Source organism: Bison bison, unplaced genomic scaffold (genome assembly GCF_000754665.1).
Source record: "Bison bison bison isolate TAMUID 2011002044 unplaced genomic scaffold, Bison_UMD1.0 scf7180017864459, whole genome shotgun sequence".
Classification (NCBI taxonomy): domain Eukaryota; kingdom Metazoa; phylum Chordata; class Mammalia; order Artiodactyla; family Bovidae; genus Bison; species Bison bison.
In genome coordinates, this window is record NW_011495021.1 from 2,760,561 (window position 1) to 2,768,729 (window position 8,169).

The following is an 8,169-nucleotide window of genomic DNA, read 5'->3' on the forward strand; positions in this document are numbered from 1 at the left end:
ACAGAGGATGAGATGGCTGGATGGCATCACTGACTCGATGGACGTGAGTCTGAGTGAACTTCGGGAGTTGGTGATGGACAGGGAGGCCTGGCATGCTGCGATTTATGGGGTCGCAAAGAGTCGGACATGACTGAGCGACTGATCTGATCTGATCTGTGATGTAGACATTATCTAAGATGTGAGAGACAAAGCTTAGGGAGACAAAATTAGTCCTTCCCTGATACAAGAACTTTAATTGTTCTTTCTTCATGTTTGCTATTTAATCAGTTATAGTATAATATGGTGAAGGTAGATACATAGCATGTGATACAAAGTGATAGATAAACATAATAGATAACATTTAGTCACAAATTAGATATAGTGGTCTAAGCCATTCATATTTTGTATTAAGGTAGATTTCTCTAAGTCCTCTCAACATCTCACAGAAAAGCATGAAAACCTGTGCAGTGAGAGGACATGTGTTCAGTGACAGAGTCTGTGCTTCTTCTTCCACTTATAAAGCACACATTTCTATAGCGCATTTATAAGAATAACATTACTAGTGGAGAGAGAAGTGGCCTACATGTGTACCAGGCAATAGGGCTTACCTAGCAACTGTTTACTGGAGAAGGCAATGGCACACCACTCCACTATTCTTGCCTGGAAAATCCCATGGATGGAGGAGTCTGGTAGGCTACAGTCCAGGGGGTCGCTAAGAGTAGGACACAACTGAGTGACTTCACTTTCACTTTTCAGTTTCATGCATTGGAGAAGGAAATGGCAACCCACTCCAGTGTTCTTGCCTGGAGAATCCCAGGGACGGGGGAGCCTGGTGGGCTGCCATCTATGGGGTCGCACAGAGTCGGACACTACTGACATGACTTAGCTGTAGCAACAGCAGCAGCTGTTTACAGTAGTTGTCTGAAAAATATCAGATTCTTCACACCTGGAAGATATGTATGTGAAAAGCTGAGCTAAAATGAAATTCATTCACAAGAAATCAGAAGCCTGTTGTACTAGTTAGCTTATTGTCCAGGCACCTAGAGTGAGCTTCATGGGTCAATTTCAGGCAACACTGACATCCCTGGAATAATTAACTTAAACAGTTTAAGCAATGACATCTTTACCATTTATAGTTTTACACTACTGGTTAAAGCCTCTAACATTATGCATTTTATAATACTTTATATTCATGATTACATTATTATAAAAGTTAAAATATGAGATCTTATCTATTTTAACTGAATTTATTTACCCATTAAACTGACTTACTTATATTATTTTACACATATTTATCAGTATTACAGTCTCTGTAATGGCCATAATCTTATTACTACATGCTAATTAAATTATTTCTATTTATTATCTGCAAAATAATTAATTATTTCCCCATTTGAAAATTTAAAAAGGGGGGAATATTAAAGAATAAATAAATAATAAAATAATATTTAACCCTGAAGAAGGAATAGAAAAGCGATAAAAGAAATCCAATTTCTGGGAAAAAAGAAGTAAAACTGTCACTGGTTGCAGATGACATGATGCTATGTATAGAAAATCCTAAAGATGCTACCAGATATCTACTATGCTCGTCAATGAATTCAGTAAAGTTGCTAGATTCACAGTTCATATAAATAAATCTGTTGCATTTCTATATACTAATAAAGAAATATTAGAGAAACTAAGGAAACAATCCCATTTACCATCACATCAAAAAGAATAACTGGAATAAACCTGCCTGTGGTGTTGGGGAAGACCCTTCAGAGTCCCTTGGACTGCAAGGAGATCCAACCAGTCCGTTCTAAAGGACATCAGTCCTGGGTGTTCATTGGAGGGACTGATGCTAAAGCTGAAACTCCAGTACTTTGGCCACCTCATGCAAAGAGTTGACTCATTGGAAAAGACTCTGATGCTGGGAGGGATTGGGGGCAAGAGGAGAAGGGGACAACAGAGGATGAGATGGCTGGATGGCATCACTGACTCAATGGACATGAGTTTAAGTAAACTCCAGAAGTTGATGATGGACAGGGACGCCTGGCATGATGCAATTCATGGGATCGCAAAGAGTTGGACACGACTGAGTGACTGAAGTGAAATGAACTGAAGGTGGCAGAGTTATGGTTTTTCCAGTAGTTATGTATGGATGTGAGAATTGGACCATAAAGAAGGCTGAGTGCCAAAGAATTGATCCTTTTAAATTGAGGAGCTGAAGAAGACTCTTGAGAGTCCCTTGGACAGCCAGGAGATCAAACTGGTCAATCCTAAAGGAAATCAACTCTGAATTTTCATTGGAAAACTGATGATGAAGTTAAAGCTCCAATACTTTGGCCTTCTGATAGAAAGAGCTGATTCGCTGGAAAAGATCAAGATGCTGGGAAAGATTGAGAGCAGGAGGAGAAGTGGGTGACAGAGGATGAGATGATTGGATACCATCACTGACTCAATGGACATGAGTTTGAGCAAGCTCCAGGAGAAAATGAAAGACAGGGAAGCCTGTCACACTGCATTCCATGGGGTCGCAAAGAGTCAGACATGACTTCACAACTGAACAGCAACAAAAGGTGCTAAAGCCCTGTACTCCAAAAATATAAGACAGTGATGTGAGAAATTGAAGACAACACAAACAGATTTAGAGATATCTGTGGTCTTGGACTGGAAGAAACAGTATTGTTAAAATGGCCATACTACCCCAGGCAATCTATAGATTCAGTGCAGTCCCTATCAAATTACCAATGGTATTTTTCACAGAACCAGAACAAAAATTTAAAACTTGTATAAAAACACAAATGACCCCAAATAGCCAAAGCAATTACGAGGAAGAAAAATAGACCTGGGGGAATCAGGATCCCTGATATATCCCTATACTACAAAACTGCAGTCATCAAAACATATGGTGCTGGCACAAGATCAGGCATATAGATCAATGGAACAAGAAAGCCCAGAAATAAACATAGGCACTTATAGTCAATTAATCTATGACAAAGGAGGCAAAAATATACAATGGAGAAAAGATAGTCTCTTCAATAAGTGGTGCTGGGAAAACTGGACAGCTACATGTAAAAGAATGTAATTAGAACATTGTCTAACACCATGTATGAAAATAAAGTAAAAATGGATTAAAGGCCAAAATGTTAGAACAGATACCATAAAATTCCTAAAGGAAAACATAGGCAGTACACTCTTTGACATAAACATCAGCAATATATTTTTGGATTTGTCTCCTAAAGTAATAGAAATTAAAAAATTAAATAAACAAGGGGGCCCTAATTCGAGTTAAAAGCTTTTGCTTAGCAATGAAAACAAAAATAAAGCAAAACACAAGTTACAGACTGAAAGTTTGCAAATGATGCAACCAAGTTATCTCCAAAGTATACAAACAGCTCATACGGCTCTATATCACAAAATGAACAATCCAATCAAAAAATGGGCAGAAGACTGTCTAACTTCACTCTATCTGACTTCACTTAATATGCTAATCTCTAGGTTATTCTGCATTGCTACAAATGTCATTATTTCATTCTTTTTATTACTGAATAATAGTTCATGGTATTTGTATGCTGCTGCTAAGTCACTTTAGTCATGTTTGACTCTTTGTGACCTCATGGGCTGTAACCCACCAGGCTCCTCTGACCACACTATTCTCCTGTGGTCTCCAGCAAGAATACTGGAGTGGGTGGCCATGCCCTCCTCCAGGGGATCTTCCCTGATCCAGGTTATCTAAACTGTCTCATATCTCCTGCATTGACAGGCAGGTTCTTTACAACTAATGCCACCTGGAAAGCCCTTGTGAATGTATACTACATATTTTTTATCCAGTCATATAGAAGGCCAATAGGCACATAAAAGGATGCTCCATATCACTAATATTATAGAAATGCAAATCTAAATACAGTGAACTGTCAGCTTATATGAGTCAGAATGGCTACCATTAAAAAGTGTGCAAATAACAAATGCTCGAAATGGTGTGGAGAAAAATGAGCCCTCCTACAGTGTTGGTGGGATATCAATTGGTATAGCCAACTATGGAGAATAGTATGGATGTTTCTTACAAAACTAAAAATAGAGTTACCACGTGATCCTGCAATCCCACTTCTGGGAATATGCTCAGATAATTTAAAAAGATACATTCATATTAATGTTCATAGCAGCTCTGTTCACAAGAGCTATCCTCCTTTGTTTATCCTCTTACACTGAACTTTTCTTTCATGGACTCTTATAAATAAGAAATAAGAAACCTGCAAGCAAGTCTAAGGTCAACTTGGAAAGGTAATACAGAAGCCCATAATTCATAAAGCTGAGAAATAAATGAACTATACTCTCAGAGAAAAAGTAAAACAGAATTAGTCCCTTTTCTACCCAGAAGAAAGCAGTAAAAGTTGCTTTAACACTGAGTGGAGGAAGGGGGCAATTAACTCATCTCAGAGAATTTTTAATCAGAAGCCAGTCTTAACATATAATTGTGTCCTAAATTCAAATCCTGAGTGACCCCTTTCTTTCACTCGAAATCTCAAACTATGAATTTTCTTTAAAGGTGGCAAAGAGTTGTAGATTCCTCCAGTCTCTGGAAGAAGTAAATGAAATGTTTTCTGGAGGAAGACTATAATAAGTATAATGATAGACTAAAACAATTTTTTCAGATAATTCTAGAAGGTAAATGAGCAGTTTTGAGTGCAAAAATTAAAGACAACACATCAAAGAATAAGGCATATGAATAAGAACTATCAAAAACATTCTTAACTATAGCTCTATAAATACTTTATATGCTAGAATTTTAAGTTACAGGAAATAGTGCATTCAATATTTAAAATATAAATAACAAACATGAAAGAAATGGTTGTTCAGTTAATAAGAATAAGAGAATATAATGAATTAACCAGGATCCTGAAAAATAGCTAGATTTATAACTATATAATCTATTTGAATATAGTATTTCTATACTATATAAAATATATGTATAATAAATAAATAGAAACTGCAATGGGAAAACATAAGGATAGATATTAAAATTTCTAGATTTAACAGTACGTTAAGTTGAGAATGATAGACTAAGAGTAGATGTTAACAAACTTCATAGAATATAGTACATGGTGATAGAGTATATAAAAATGTAAAATACACAGAGTAAAAAGTTCCGTCTTCAAACTAATCAAAATTTTGGAAAGAGAAGATAGAAAGAGACAAAACAACGCTGACTGAATTGTCATGAGTTGGAAACACTAAAGGTGATAACAAACTATATTCATGACTACTTGTAAAATAATTTCAGTTGTCCAGTTTTAAATTTAAGAGGGGCTTCCCCAATGGCTCAATGGGTAAAGAATCTGCCAGCAATGCAAGAGACACAGGAGACACAGATTTGACCCTTAAGATCCCCTGCAGGAGGAAATGGTAGTGTATCTCACTCCAGTGTTCTTGCCTGGAGAATTTCATGGACAGAGGAGCCTGGCAGACTGCAGTCTATAGGGTCGGAAAGAGTCAGACATGATTGCACACTGACACTTTCACTTTCACATAGTGAATTAACCTTTAAATAAGGTTATATGTTATGACCAACCTAGACAGCATATTAAAAAGCAGAGACATTGCCAACAAAGGTCCATCTAGTTAAAGCTACGGTTTTTCTAGTAGTCATGTATGGATGTGAGAGTTGGACTATAAAGAAAGTTGAGTGCCAGAGAATTGATACTTTTGAACTGCGGTGTTGGAGAAGACTCTTGAGAGTCCCTTGGGCAGCAAAGAGGTCCAACCAGTCCATCCTAAAGGAAATCAATCCTGTAAAACTTAAGGTGAAGCTGCAACTCCAATACTTTGACCACCTGATGTGAAGAACTGACTCATTTGAAAAGCCCCTGATCATGGGAAAGATTGAAGGCAGGTGGAGAAGGGGATGACAGAGGATGAGATGGTTGGATGGCATCACCGACTCAATGTACATGAGTTTGAGTAAACTCTGGGAGTTGGTGATGGACAGGGAAGCCTGGCATGTTGCAGTCCATGGGGTCGCAAAGAGTTGGACATAACTGAGTGACTGAACTGTACAGAACTGAAGATTATATGTGATACAGATATATTTAGTAAAAATAGTTGATAAGCCCAGAGATTTTTATTATATTGTATTCTATGATTTTTCATGTAGTAAATGTAATTTTTATTCGTCCATCTTTTTTGATGTACAGTTGACAAACATAAAATGTATATATTTAAGATGTACAATATGATAATTGGATATATGTATATTGTTAAAAGATTATAAAAATAAAGCAAATTAATACATCCATCACCTCACATACTTTTCTTGTGTATGTGGTAGGAACACTTATGATCTACCCTCTTAGTATCTTTCTAGTGTACAATACGTTTTCCATACTGTACTTTAGTACATAGGTTTTCACTTATGCCGTAATATGACATACCTGTCTTTTCTAGGCTGTCAAAGACTGCCCTCAAAATCTGAAGTTAAAAATTATTGATTTTCACTCCCTGGTTATCCCCTGCTTCCTAGATGGTAATGAGATTTGGAGCAAAGAGAAGCAAACATTCTTTGTGTTGGGTAGAGGTACTCATGGTAACATTTTTCTTTACAGATAAACATAGAAGTGTATCTGAGAAGCACTGTCTCACCAATTAGACTGTCCTTCTTACATTTCTCTGTATATAATTATGTGGGAGCATTATCTTTAGGTTTTGTAGCCATGTTAGGGGGCTTCCCTGGTGGCTCAGTGGTAAAGAGCCTGCATTTGCCAATGCAGGAGGCATAAGGGACACAGGTTTGATCCCTGGGTCAGGGAGATCCCCTGGAGGAGGACATAGCAGCCCAATCCCGTATCCTTGCCTGGAGAATCCCATGGTCAAAGGAGCCTGGCTGACTACAGTCTATAGGGTCACACAGAGTCAGACATGACTGAAGTGACTTAACATGCACATATATCCTTAATAATAACATTTTGCCTCCCATCCAACCTTGTAGCTATCTTCCTGCAGACTTCTGGTACATAGGAAACTAAATGTCATTCTTTAATCCACTGTGAGTCAGGCATTCTTTTATTTCTTACTGAAAGCATGCCAGTTAATATAACAAGTAAATGTATCTACCTGTCTTAACTCAATGATAATTGAAAGATAATTGAAATGGTTTGTAAATACTACATGTAATCATACTGTGTTGTAACTGTATCTCATATCTCTCAGGAACATCTTGAATCAACCCATAGCTCTACTGCTAATTAGGTATTTATTAAATCCAGTTCAATTTAGCCCAATTTCAAGTGTCAATTTCCTATTTATTTTAGCTCTACATTTTCCCCATTCTACCCTCATCTTCCTCACCTGCCACCCCAAACACAGGCCAGACTTTGAGAATCAGCACTAGTCTGAGGAGTTGGGCAATAGGGACCTGTCTGTCATTTTCCTCTACTTCCAGCAAGTCTGGAGGTGAGGCCTGGACAGCCAACTTTGTTACAGGGACAAAAGTCCTTTTCACTTCAGAGTGCCCCGAGAGTCTTCACTCCATTTCAAGGGAAAGGAGATTTTCCAACATCAATTGTTGGGTATGTCAAATAAAATGAAATGTAGACTTAATTGGAAAGGCCACTACAAAAGGTACAATCCTCAGATTTCAGGAATATCTCAAAATCAAACAGAAAAATATTTTCTTTTATAGCAAAGAGTAAGAAATAATTGCCAACATCGTCTACATCATTGAAAAAGCAAGAGAGTTCCAGAAGAACATCTATTTCTGCTTTATTGACTATGCCAAAGCCTTTGACTGTGTGGATCACAATAAACTGTGGAAAATTCTGAAAGAGATGGGAATACGAGACCACCTGACCTGCCTCTTGAGAAACCTGTATGCAGGTCAGGAAGCAACAGTTGGAACTGGACATGGGACAACAGACTGCTTCCAAATAGGAAAAGGAGTATGTCAAGGCTGTATAATGTCACCCTGCTTATTTAACTTATATGCAGAGTACATCATGAGAAATGCTGGGCTGGAAGAAGCACAAGCTGGAATCAAGATTGCCAGGAGAAATATCAATAACCTGAGATATGCAGATGACACCACCCGTATGGCAGAAAGTGAAGCAGAACTCAAAAGCCTTTTGATGAAAGTGAAAGAGGAGAGTGAAAAAGTTGGCTTAAGGCTCAACATTCAGAAAACGAAGATCATGGCATCTGGTCCCATCACTTCATGGG